The following is a 14106-nucleotide window of genomic DNA, read 5'->3' on the forward strand; positions in this document are numbered from 1 at the left end:
CCGGATTACTCTACTGGAGTAACCCTCACCCTGATTCTCACTGGCATCACGAGCCAGGGCCAGGTCTGACCCAGTGACTTGTGCAAATTGCTTAAAACCATTTCACCACATCCCCGTGCAGCCGGAAGGGCAGCTGGCTGCACTTGCATCGCAGCACAGGGCTGCGCTAGGGCGAGGTCACTGCCTTCCAGGGCCCCCCCAGATCTCTCACCCTGCGGCCCTGGTTTGTGGAGAGGGCTGCACGGTCGTATCACCGATGACACATTCAGTCTTGCTAGATCTCTAAGGGCACTTGTCAGGAAAGGACACGAGGGCATTCGGGCTGGGAACTTGGGAACTCCACACTTCCCTGGAGGGCACTGCACGGGGCCTCTAGTGTTGTGAAATAATAGGTGAAGGATATCAGGCTGTTCCTTTTACTACTCTTTCAACTTTCCTGTAGATTTGAAAATTTTCAAAATATAATATGTGGCCTAGCCGGTTTGTCTCAGTGGATAGAGTGTCGGCCTGCAAACTGAAAGGTCCCAGGTTTGATTCCGGGCAAGGGCACGTGCCCGGGTTATGGGCTCGATCCCCAGCGGGGGACTTGAAGGAGGAAGCCGATCCACCATGATTCTCTCTCATCATGGATGTTTCTACCTCTCTCTCACTCTTCCTTCCTCATTGAAATCAATAAAAATATATATAATATGTGGGGGGTGGGAGGATCAAGTCCAAGGTCACTGGGCTGGAGTGCAAATATTCTTCAAGTGGTTACCAGTGTAAGAGTGAGAGGGGCCACTCCCATCGTGTGACCCCATTGGTCTAACACACTTAGGAGTTACTCCCACGAATGCTCTCTGGGCTGCTCCAATAGGTTGGAGAAGTGTTAAAATTGCTTTGTTTCTAGGCGCGCTCTCCTCCTGAAGCAGGCCCTGTCAATCGGACAGGAAATGTTGGGATCTAATTCTGGTTAAGGAACCGGAGGCAGTAGGGAGTGGAGTGGCCTGCCCCTGCGGGCCATGGGCGTCGGGGAAGTGTGGAGGTCACCGCTCAACCACTGGGCCCTGCCGGTCAAGCAAGGGATAGTTTCTTAAAGGTCAGTCGCACTGTGTAATTTTTGCTCGACAGGGTGCATTCCACCATTGACATCAGAGCTGTCAGCTGTTTTCCCTGAAGTGGGGCTCGGTGTGTTCATTTCTGAGAAATGTCGGTCACATCGCGTCTTAGTCATATAGTTTGTCGATCATTCCCAGGGTGAAAGTGGTCTCCATGGAGGAGCACACAGCTCAGTTCACCGCCCACACCAGGCGCTGTGCTCTTCCTCGAGAAGCCACTGAACGTCAACACGCCTCTCCCAAGAGCGGAGACATTCCGCCAACCTCACAGTTACCACAACTTCAGAAACAGGCAGTGATTTTATCTAATAATCAGCTTATATTTAAGTTTCCCCCAGTTGTCTCCCCCCCCCCCCCATCCAGTACCTCACCAAGGTTCATGCCCTTCGGCTGGCGCTGAGCCTCTTTTAATGTAAAATAATGATCTACTACTTTGGTTTTTCAGTAACGTTGACTTTTACAAGAGTCCAAGCCAAGTACCTTGCGCCACGTCCCACGCTCTGGACTTGTCTGCTTCCTCATGGCTCCATCCGGTTAATGACATGCCTTTTGCAGGAACACGACAGAGGTGACGTTCCTATCGCACGACACCATCAGCACAGCAGGCCCGGCTGCTCATTCTGCTCGATCACTGTTAGGCCAGGCGGTGATGGCCGGGCCTCTCCATGTGAAAGACGCCTTCCCTCCCCCTTTACAAATGTCCATACAGGGAGACCGATGGCCTTCCCTGTGGGCTTGGCAGATGGGAACGGTGTGACGTTCTGGTTCTGCGGGGACTTCTCCGGAAAAGGTTGTAGGCTAGGAAGTGCCTTTTTCTCAATTGGAGGTGCCATTCCGAAGGCCATGCAAAGTCCAAGAGAAGGTCCTTGGGCACCACCTAGTGGCCATCTAGGGGGCAGCAGTGCTGCTCAAATGATTGTGTGGTCAAAGGCATGTCATTTCCAAATGGTTGGGGGACCAATATTTTCGTAAAATACAACAAAAAATTATGAGAAAAATTATGTAATAAATAAACACAAAATACAAGTCTCAATTTTTATTATTAGACTCAACAGACAAATAATATTTTAATAACTGCTGTCAGAACAAATATGTGGGGGGAAATAAAATAAAAACTGCACATTGCTCATTGCAAGTGTAAACAAAACTAAAAAAGTTAGCGTGAAATAGCGCTTTCCCCATAATAAATGCCTAAACACAGTTCTGTGTGTTCTTTGAATCCTCACCCGAGGTATTTTCCCATTGATTTTTATAGAGAGTGGAAGAGAGAGGGAAAGACAGAGAGAAATATGGATATGACATCGATTGTTTGCCTCCTGCATGAGCCCCAACCAGGGCCCGGGTTGGGAGGAGCCTGCAGCCGAGGTATGTGCCCTTGACCGGAATCGAACCCAGGATCCTTCGGTCCGCAGGCTGATACCTATCCACTGAGCCAAACTGGCTAGGGCCTAAACACAGTTTTGAACAAACACCATATGTACCAATGTTTGTTTTGTACCAAATGATTGTACAAATATATACCAGTATTTAAATTATGCAAAAATAAGTTTCTAATGTGATAAATGAACTTGTGTCTTGCTTGATAAAACACCGAATGTAGGTGAATTAATGACAATGTTACTCCCACGGAAAAATGTTTTGTTTTAATAACATACACAGTAGAGAAACCAGCTCACAGAGGCATAATGCAATCTCAGCACACTCAGGATATTCATTTAATTTTTATACAGAATTAAGCAAGTGAGGTTATAGCTTCAAAAGTCACTTTATATCCTTCACAAGCAGTCAGTTCTAACAATTTATCTTGTATTCCTATAGTTAAATTATCTTTTGATAAAATAAATGAATTTCAGATCCATCTCCATCTTTTGATAGAAAATAAAATTCAAAACATCCTATACAGTATCTAAAGTATTGGCAATTGTTGTTAAATTGTGGTAAATGTTATTACAGTCTATATACATTTTGCCTTTCCAAATTATAACTTTTGTTTTTTGCCCTTAGCTCTTACTTGCCATTGGAGAACATGATGCATAAAGGTATTAAAATATTTAAGTTATTAGGCAAACAAGTAAATAAAGTTGTTCAAGTAATATCTTTAAAAAGTAGGAACCAACTTTTAAACTAAGAGTTTGATCCTGAGTTTAAGCAGAAATAAATGTCTGTTGTCGCCCCAGCTGGTGTGGCTCAGTGGATAGAGCGCCAGGCCTGGGACTGAAGGGCCCCAGTTCAGTTCTGGTCAAGGGTGTGTACCTCATCTGCCAATCCTGGCCCTGGTCTGCGCTTGTGGGAGGCAACCAATGGATGTGTCTCTCACATTGATGTTTCTCTTTCTCTCTGTCTGTCTCTCCCCTTCCCTTCCACTCTCTTTAAAAATCAATGGAAAAATATCCTCAGGTGAGGATTAACAACAACAACTACAACAAAAATGTCTGTTGTTTAAACACCCAGGCTATGGACTGTTGTTATAATAGCCCAAGCTTTCTAATGCAACGACTAGAGCTGCCCCCACACCTGACTTTTCTTGACTCAATACTCTTTATTGGGTATACAGTGAGGTCTTTTTTAGAGTGAGTGAATTGTGAATAAAGTGGTTCCATATTATATTTTTTCAATATGTAAAGGTTGATATGCACCAGGAATTTTTAATATAAAATGTATACATAAAAATAGAAAATAGAAAATTATTTATTTTTATATAATTATAATAATTTTATATAATAACTAGAGGCCTGGTGCATGAATTTGTGCACCAATGGGGTCCTTCAGCCTGGCCTGCACCCTCTCATAATCTAGGACCCCTCGGGGGATGTCAAACTGTTGTTTTTGGCCTGATCCCCCAGGGATGTAGCAGTGCCCAAAGCGGCAGACGGCCAGGGAGGAGCCCAAGCCTGGCTGCTCCCACAGCACCTGGTCCCACTGCGCCTGTCGCTGGCTTCTGGCTGAGCGGTGCTCCTGCTGTGAGAGCACATTGACCACCAGGGGGCAGCTCTTGCATTGAGCGTCTGCCCCCTGGTGGTCAGTACGCATCATAGTGATCAGTCAAGCAGTTGACTGGTCGTAATGGTCACTTAGGCTTTTATATAGAGAGATTATATTATTTTTCTATTTAAATAATTATAATGTATAATTTATATGTTATATAATACATTGTTTATGTTTTATTTATGTTTTTCTCTTAATGTAAGAAGCCACGAAACCTTGGGTGAGATGGTCAGGAACTGGGAGAGGAGTTATTCCCCAGACAGATGTCCCAGCACCCATTGCTCCCAGCACGGCGATGAGTGTCCTGACCTCTGACAGTGGAGTCAGCTTTGCCTGTGGCTGTAGGACGGGTAAGTAGCATGGCCCAGCATGCATTCTTCTGCACCGACTCCTTTCCCTCAGCCTCTGGGTAGTGAGGTCCATCCACGCTGTGTGTGACGCTACAGGCGGCTCACTTTCTTTTTTTTTTCTTTCTTTTTTTAAAAAAATATGCTTTATTGATTTTTTACAGAGAGGAAGGGAGAGGGATAGAGAGTCAGAAACATCGATGAGAGAGAAACATCCATCAGCTGCCTCCTGCACACAGCCCACTGGGGATGTGCCCGCAACCAAGGTACATGCCCTTGACCGGAATCGAACCTGGGACCTTTCAGTCCACAGGCTGACGCTCTATCCACTGAGCCAAACCGGTTAGGGCCAGGCGGCTCACTTTCATTGTCTCGTGTCCCATCCTGCCCCACTTCTCCGCATTTGTTTGTGTTCACTGTGGCACTTCTGTTCAAGTCTGTTTCCCCGGATGTGGTGTGGGCAGAACCTCCCTGATGTCCCTGTCGGGGGTAGAACCCACTTGTCTTGCTCCCTTTCGATGACAGCGTGACAGCTGGGTATTGCTTTCCCTGCCTTCCTCTGTGCCCCCGATGGCATGTGTCCCCCGGGGGGGCCGAGGGGGCGGGCAGGGTCAGCTCTTTTGGGACCAAGCGCAGCCATTGCTGGGGGTCCTGGTCTTTTATTCCCTCCTGACCCATTGAAATGTCCTGTCTGGGGCTCACACGGCCATGGGCACGTGCCATTCCGGTGGGATTAGGCCTGTTTCCCGACTAAACCCAGTGCCCGGCGAGCCTTGGCAACACTGCCTGCCTGTGGCAAAGCTGTGGGGGGGGGGGGGGGGGCGGGTGGTTTCTACTGTTGAGGGTTTTCACTTGGAACTTTTCCTCCTGGATTTCCTGCTTATTTTCTTGGCCACCATTTTGTTCTTTTATCGACACTGCCGAGTATTGGGTGTTGAAACATGAAAAGAAATTCTTCCTGCAGGTCTTGGCGAAGGGGCCTGCACCTGGCCTGCCTCTGCCATGTTTGCCTTGAACAGCTTCTGTTTTCAGCCCAACAGATTCAGGTGAAATAAACAAAATCGTGGAACTCATTCTAGTAAAAAAAAAAAACAAACCCATCAGATGTTCATTATTTTGCCAGAAGGTGGTAGCAAAGGTACAATCTGACCCTGGGTAAAATGTGCAGTGTCAGCTCTCAATGAGAACAAACACGCCCCCCTCGCCCCCCAAAAGAACACAACACCCCCCCAAACCAGGAAAACAATGACATGCTGCCTGCTTATTTAATTCTTGATTTTTATCGGATAGTCCTGTTTTTAGAACTCAGAATTATTAAAAGAAAAGAACTATAAGAGAAATAGGATTGTTACTCTGTAAGTTTGGTGAAATGGATGATTCTGAAACAATTCTTTAGTAGTCCAAGCCTCTTCATGAAACTAAATTTCTACCCTGTCAGTACTACTCGCTCTTGAGTTTAGGGTCGGAAGTGACAAGTCGATGGATGGTAAGCGGATCGAGCTCCCCGCTTCTAGAAATGCGCACAGTGGTGCACCAACCGGGGCCATCGACCACAGTCAGCACGCGCTCCAACAGGAAAGCAGGGGAACGAGAAAGCGAATCAGGGCATAGCTGCTGTTTCAGAAAGGAAAGGGAGCAATAAGAGAAAAAGCTGAGGAGGAGAACGGCGTCAGGAAAACCTGTCTGCATCTTCTTCTCCCACCTCTGGGGAACGGAGGGCCAGGGCGGGCCGGGCAGCCTGTCCAGAGCCGCGGCATCTCCCAGCCCGGCCTTGGCAGGAGGGGCCTTGGAAGGCTTCTTTAGCCTTAAAATTCTGTCTTTCTGTTTCCACAGAACAAAATTCCACAGGCTCCTCTGGCAACAGAGCCTCGGTTTCAGTGCCTCAAGTCTTACGGTCAGGGAGTTCCGGGGAAGTCCTCAACAGCGTTCTAATCCGTGGCTCACTTCTGAGCACGGGCACAGGGCAAGGGTTTTGCAGGGTGCGGGGCTGTGGGCTGTGAGGAGAACCAAGAAGCAAAGAATGCCTCTCTGGGCCTGTGGATTCATTAGATGCCATTTCTCAATCCGGCAGTTGGCATGTGTATGTGTGTGTTGTTTTTAAAAATATATATTTACGAGAGGCCCAGTGTACGAATTTGTGCACGGTGGGGTCTCTGGGCCTGGCTGGCAATCGGGGCCAATGGGGGGGGGGAGGGGAGGAGAGGGACTGCAGGAGGTTGGCCGACCTCAGGAGGTTGGCTGTAGGAGTGCACTGACCACCAGGGGGCAGCTCCTGCATTGAGCATCTGCCCCCTGGTGGTCTGTGCGCATCATAGCAACCATCGGAATGGTCACTTAGGCTTTTATATACATAGATTGATTTCAGAGAGGAAGGGAGAGGGAGAGAGAAACATCAATGATGAGAGAGAATCACTGACCAGCTGCCTCCTGCACGCCCCCTACTGGGGATCAAGTCAACATGTGCCCTGACCAGGAATCAAACTATGACCTCCTGGTTCATAGTTGATGCTCAGTCACTGAGCCACCGCGGTGGGGCGGCAGTGGGCATATTTGAAGGGGAGCTTTGGACAATGTAGGACAAGCGGTAAGCAAGCTCATTCATTTTGTGGCACAGCTGGCCCTGTTCCCACACGCACCGGCACTGGCCCTCCAAGCCCAGGGCAGCTGAGTCTGCTTCATAACCCCAGGAGGAAGGTTGGAGAGGAGCCAGCTGGTGAAGGAGGTGAGTGAGGCGGGCTGGGCACAGGGAGAGGGGGGCACAGGCCAGACCCAGGGGAGGCCCCTTGTCCAGAGCAGCTGCTACTGGGCTCAGCCAGGTGTGTTCGTTTAGAAATGTAGGCCCAGGAAAGCCAGATCTGTTTTTATCTCAACATCGATAATGATTCTTTAAAAAGTCAACATTAAATGAGTGCCGACCTATGAGCCAGGAGGTCACGGTTCAGTTCCCTGTCAAGGGCACATGCCCGGGTTGTGGGCTCAGTCCCCAGTAGGGGACGTGCAGGAGGCAGCCGATCAATGATTCACTCTCATCATCGATGTTTCTATTTCTCTCCCTCTCTCCCTTCTTCTCTGAAATCAATAAAAATATATTTAAAAATAAATTTAAACCCCCATCAGCATTATATAGATTAAGAAACAACAAAAGCCAAAAATTGCCCCCAAATCTAATCACATTGGAGCCTTGACGTGACCCATGAACCACCAAATTTCAGACTCTGCATCTATCACAGCTTCTGTGGAATCGCTTCCGGGCGCAGAGAGGGGGTGTGGGGATGTGGCTGCGGGAGCACAGAACCGGGGTGTGAGCCTCCAGAAACAGGCCGACTAAATAAGGAGGATTGTGGTAAGAGTAATAACATGACAACAACAAAATCCTTGCTTTTTTTTTTTTTTTTAAGGCTCAAAAGTCAGAGAAATGTCTAATAGACACACAGGCTGATAGAGAACAATGCTGGGGGTTGGCCCCCACAGATGAAGAGCCCTAAGCAGAGGCAAGGATTTTCCCCAAAGTTTTTAAGTTTTACTGTGTCAACATCTCATAACGGCTACGACTCATCCACAGGCAAGGAAGCGGAAGTGTGTCCACGTCCCAGGGCACAGGCCATGGCTAGTTGCCCCTCAAACTTCACTGTACAACTGTAACGTTCAAGCGTGGGGAGATACCGCAAATTACCAAGGTAAGCATTTTAATCAAAGGAACGGCTGTGTGGGGAACGGTTAGATTTATTTACAGCAGCGGTTCTCAACCTGTGGGTCTCGACCCCTTTGGCGGTCAAATGACCCTTTCACAGGGGTCACCTAAGACCATCCTGCATATCAGATATTTACATTACGATTCATAACAGTAGCAACATTACAGTTATGAAGTAGCAACGAAAATAATTTTATGGTTGGGTCACAACATGAGGAACTGCATTTAAAGGGCCAGAAGGTTGAGAACCACTGATTTACAGTGATGTCCGTTACCTTATTGCAGTGATGGCGAACCTATGACACCTCTGACACGCGAACTCATTTTTTTGGTTGATTTTTCTTTGTTAAATGGCATTTAAATATATAAAATAAATATAAAAATATAAGTCTTTGTTTTACTATGGTTGCAAATATCAAAAAATTTCTCTATGTGACACGGCACCAGAGTTAAGTTAGGGTTTTTCAAAATGCTGACACGCCGAGCTCAGAAGGTTCGCCATCACTGCCTTATTGAATAGTCATGCTGCTGCTCTGGAAGGAAAGTTATTGCATATCCAACTCAACCCATTGACCCATTGTTCTGACCTTCATGGGTCAGAGACAGCTTTCGAACGACCAAAAGGAAGGAGCAGAGGGTATCTGTTTTACTCATCCAATGCTGCAAAAAAAAAAAAAAAATCGTTATATCTTAAAGTCTCAGTCTCTTCAACCACCTGTATCTCTAGATTGTATTTACTATGTATTTTTGGTTCAGATACTTCAAGAAAAAAAATGGTTTATTTGCATTTCAAATTCCTGGGTTCTGCCTCGGTTATGACTCAGATGTTCTGCTGACTGTCTCAAGACTGCTGTTTTATAACGCTTTTCTGACATGGTGCCAGGAATGTTGAAAGAAAAACCAGATTGAGAAACCTTAGTCAAACTGAGGCAAAATGAGCAAACGTCACCCACACAAGAAAGAATCCCAGTTGTCAGCAGATGTTTCAAATGGCTGGGTTCTTGTTCTGTTGAATGCCATTGCGTAAGCCAACACCTCCTGGCTGCAAGCCCTCTGTGTACCCCTAGGGCTGGGATGTAGGATGCATTCTCATTCCTGCCCTCAGAATGGTTGAAATTCAGAAATGCGGTCATTGGTCTTTTCTTCTGAAGTTGAAGTTGACAGATAATGGCTGAGGGCCCACTGTGTTCCAGGCAACAGGCTGAACATGGCGCCGTCCCTGCGAGAGACCAACCGGAATACACAGCTGACTGAGGAAGACCATAAAGTACCGCCACGGTGTTTACAGTCTCATGGATGAGGCTCTCTGAGGAGGGGATGTTTTCTGGAAGAGGAAGTGCTGTGGAACCACAAGGTGCTGTTGTCTTTTGATCATGAAGTCCCTTTCCCCTGGGAGCCCAGGGCGTGAAACTGAACTTTGTGCAAACCATCAGCGAGCTGGTGGACAGGCCTCTCCCCAGAGGGGCCCATCCCTGGAGACCTTGTGTCAGCCTGTGACTACATTCCGTTTCCCAGGCACCTCGCCAGGGGCCAGGCTGTCCCAGGAGCGAGGGCCTTGCCGTCTGGGTTCGTCCGCTTGGGCTGCCGTGACAAATACCCCAGACCTAGGGGCTTGAACAACAGAAATGCATTTTCTCACAGTTCTGGAGGCTGGAAGTTCGAGATCAAGGTGTATCAGGTTTTGGGTGAGGCCTCTCTCTCTCTCTCTTTTAAAAAAATATATTTTTATTGATTTCAGAGAGGAAAGGAGAGGGAGAGAGAGATAGAAACATCAATGATGAGAAAGAATTATTGACCTGCTACCCCTTGCACACCCCACACTGGGGATGGAGCCCACAACCCGGGCATGTGCCCTGACCGGGATTCGAACCGTGACCTCCTGGTTCATAGGTCGATGCTTAACCACTGAGCCACACCAGCCGGGCCCTAAGCCCCTTTTCTATATTTCCCTTCCCCCCCTGGCATTGACCATTCCTCTGCAGAAAAGACCCAAAGGACTTTGAGATCACAGACGCTCAGGGTAACACTCTATAAGGGGTTTTCAGCTCTGCACTCCCACTTCTGCTGCTGTTTTCTCTCTACACCATCCCTGGGAACGTACCCCCTCATTTAACTGCTTTTGAGTCTTCCAAGCTCAGCGAAGCCTTGTTTTACCCGGGAGGCGGCAGTGTCTACCACAGGCAGCAGGTGTCACTGTCCAACAGCTCAGGTGTCCCCCTAACCCAGCGCTTAGGTCAGAAGCCTCAGGCTCCCCGAGCTGGATCGGCTCCCTCCTCGGTTGGCTGGGTCAAGTGTAACGTCTGTGCGTAGCATTCCCCTGGGACAGGGCCGCAGGCACGTCTCCGTTCCAGGCAGGACGTTGGAGACGTGCTTTGCGTGGGGTCCGGTGCCGGCTCTCAGCAGCCGCGGCCGCCGCACATTGCCTCATGCCCGAAGAAGCCACAGTTGCCCTTCCAGGCTGACCCAATGGCATCTCATGGTATCCACCCTGGCCCCTTGCCCTCTGGACTCAGATCTTTAGGTTGCAGCCAGAATCTCAGCTCCGAAGATGGAGCCGGGATCGGGTGCCACCCGGTCCTGCGCGCAGGAGCCAGTCTGGATGTGCCTGTCACTTGATAGCAGACAGACACTCTTCAGCGGCGACTCAGGACTCCGGGCGCCAGGAAGCAAGTTGAGGTCAGGGAGTTTGTTTTATCTACTGATTTGGAAAAATATTTCGCCTCCCTGGAACAGGGGTGTGCATTCCGTGTGCCTGAAGCCATAACACTTGGCAAGTCCCATGTCGGATGCCGAAAACTGTTATACAACGCAGTCTAATTTAGATTGTAAGGCTGCCAGAGGGAGCCGGATGTCGCCCTTGGTCCAGAAGTCCCCTCTGACAATTCGGAGGGCCCAGCAATCAATATCAACCCATCATGATGATGATGGTGGTGATGATGAGGAGGATATTCACTGCTCAGGTTTGACCTGCAGTTCAAGAAGCACAGCTTTGGATGCTCAGAAGCGAGAAGTTGGCCCCCAGGGACATGGGCGTACTTGTGCAACCATTTGGCCAACCCGTAAATGAAGACAAAGGTATCTGACAGTGTGAATTAGAACGGAACATCTCCCAGCCTAGTTTTTCTTCCACAACTGACTCTGGCAGCCAGAAACGCAACGCCATGTTTCCTGTAATTTTTCAAAGAAGAGGCCTGTTGCAGGCCTCAGATAATTTTTTCCCCTCAAAATTGTCTTAAAAATATTTAATTCTACTTAATTTTGCATGGTCTAGATCAGTGGTCGGCAAACTCATTAGTCAACAGAGCCAAATATCAACAGTACAACGATTGAAATTTCTTTTGAGAGCCAAATTTTTTAAACTTAAACTATATAGGCAGGTACATTGTTATTAACTTAATTAGGGTACTCCTAAGGCTTAGGAAGAGCCACACTCAAGGGGCCAAAGAGCTGCATGTGGCTCAAGAGCTGCAGTTTGCCGACCACGGGTCTAGATGAATCTTCAAGAGCAAGCAGTTGAGACTTTGTTCTCTGAGAAACGAGCACTTAAAACAGACAGGCGACCTCAACACCGGTATATCTAACACTTCCTTCCCAAATGATGAGTAATACTTGGGGGCATCTGTGTGCGCACAATTGTGGAGGGAGCATGTGTTTCCAACCTGTCACCCAGCAGGTTCTTGAATCTTCTCAGCTTTCTGTTTTGCTTATCATAGCACGGTGTGTTCTGTGGAACACTAGTCCTGTAGACTAGGAGAGAAAGGTCCCAGGAAAGAAAGTGGGAACTGGAGTTAAATACGAATGGGAAATGCCAGGTTGAATCAAGTTCAACTGGCGTTTTAACTGTAGGGTCATCCCGAGCCTTTAATGTAGTAAAGTACAGGAGGCTAGCAAAGAAGGGAGAACTACGCACATCAAAGCACAGTGAATATCCGAGCCTAGACCCGTCGTCGGCAAACCGCGGCTCGCGAGCCACATGCGGCTCTTTGGCCCCTTGAGTGTGGCTCTTCCACAAAATACGACGTGTGGGCGCACACTTACAGTGCGATTGAAACTTCATGGCCCATGCGCAGAAGTCGGTATTTTGTGGAAGAGCCGGTATTTTGTGGAAGAGCCACACTCAAGGGGCCAAAGAGCCGCATGTGGCTCTCGAGCCGCGGTTTGCCGAGCCGCAGTTTGCCGACCACTGTCCTAGAGCATCTCCTGGAATTCAGGAATTTAGGAAAAGAATCACTATATTCCTCAAGACTCTTCAGGTTACAATAGGGGCCAAACAGTAGTTTAGGCAAAAAGAGAAAGCCATTTGCTCAGGCAATCAAGGCCAAGGCAGGAGTAGCCGCTTCTGACAGTGTTCACTGGGTGATGACCGGGTGCGGGCACCGGGCTCCGTTAGGCGGGCTTCACAGGCACCGAGTCCTTCCGTCCTCACAGCAGCTCGAGAGGTAAGTGCTCTATGACCCTCTGTTTACAGAAGTGGGAACGCGGGCTCAGAGAGGTGTGTCCCAAGGTGACCTAAGCCTGACTCTAAGCCCACACTTGGAACCACCACGCATTGTGTCTCCAGGGACGTAACTGCAGTCACAGTTCATTTTCTCGGTGACTCTCGTGTCCTTGGGCCTCTTTCACTCTCCTCGGTCAGCTTTCCCAGGAGATTAGAGGCCTGGCTCCCGCCCTGCGTGTGCCCCCTCACCTCCTTCCCAGGAACGGGCTCCTCCTCCTTCAGGCTCCATTATGGGGTTCTGGACAAAGGCTGTGCTTCGGCCCTGACTTGAGGCATGTGCCCAGTCCCGGCGGGCAGGTGTGTGGGGCATTCGAATCAGCTCTGCTCACATGGCGAGCAGAGAATAAGGATTAGCTGCGCCCACTGTGTCCACATGGCCCTCAGGGGCTGATGGGAGCCGTTCTCCCAGAGAAAGAAGGTGTGTTTCTCAGAAGAGGCCTTGGGCACGGATATTCCAAACCCCGCACACCGGGGTCTTCTCGGGTTGGATGGGGTGTGTGGGGAGAGCGCAGCATGGCTCCTGGCACCCGAGTCGGTGGTGGATGCATCGTGGCTGCTCCTTTATTCAGGCTGCAGCAGAGAAAGGCCTTCCTTTGGACAGGAGTGCGACACTGAGCCGGTGGGAGAACGAGCCAGGAAGCGAGCTTTGTGTAAGAACCTCAGAGCGAGAACAAGACGTGACCGTCAGGCAAGGCCTCGGTCTCAGCGGTCAGGACCGGCACAACCAGGTCAGAAGTCCAGGGAATGAGCAGCAAGATCCAAAACTGTCAGAAGGCACAGACCTGCTCAGACGGACTGGGCCGGGAGCCAACACCCGGAGGCGGGATCTGAGTGAGAGGGCAGAGGTGGCGGTCCAAGCTGGCGGGAGGTGCAGCCGCAGCGAGGTCCGGATGGACCCCTGGGGCCGGGGCGCAGGATCCCAGCGGGTGAGGTCAGGGAGCGGCCCTCAGACGCAGAACCAGAGACAGGAAACAATGCCTGGGATTCCAAGGTCAGGGGTTGACGACTGAGCCAAGTGATGCCAGAGAGAACTTCCTCCAATTCCCAGACAGGAAAGTCAACAGAGCACAGGGACTTCCTTCAGCCACCTCGACCCACAGACCCCACCGGCCATCGCCGGCTATCGGCAGGGGCTGTGGTCAGGTCCCAAGCAGGGCCGTGCGGTGCGGCCCCGGCATGCCAGTGGCTCCCGTCCCGGCTGGCGGCTTCTTCGGGTCAGTCCGCCCACCTGCCAGCCTTGCTCTCAGGACCACAGGCGTGGTGAGCCTCCTCTTTAGTGATGGCACCAGGTGGACCCTCACCACCTCTGCTGTTGTGAACTTCACATTCTACTATAACAATTACCAGGGACGCCGTGACCTAGGACACGAATGTATTCTCTCACAGTTCTGGAGGTCAGAAGTCAAAAATGGGTCTCACGCCCGGCCAGTGTAGCTCAGTGGTTGAGCGTTGACCCAGGAACCAAGAGGCCACTGGTTTGATTCCCAG

The sequence above is a fragment of the Myotis lucifugus genome, unplaced genomic scaffold (genome assembly GCF_000147115.1).
Source record: "Myotis lucifugus unplaced genomic scaffold, Myoluc2.0 scaffold_434, whole genome shotgun sequence".
NCBI lineage: Eukaryota > Metazoa > Chordata > Mammalia > Chiroptera > Vespertilionidae > Myotis > Myotis lucifugus.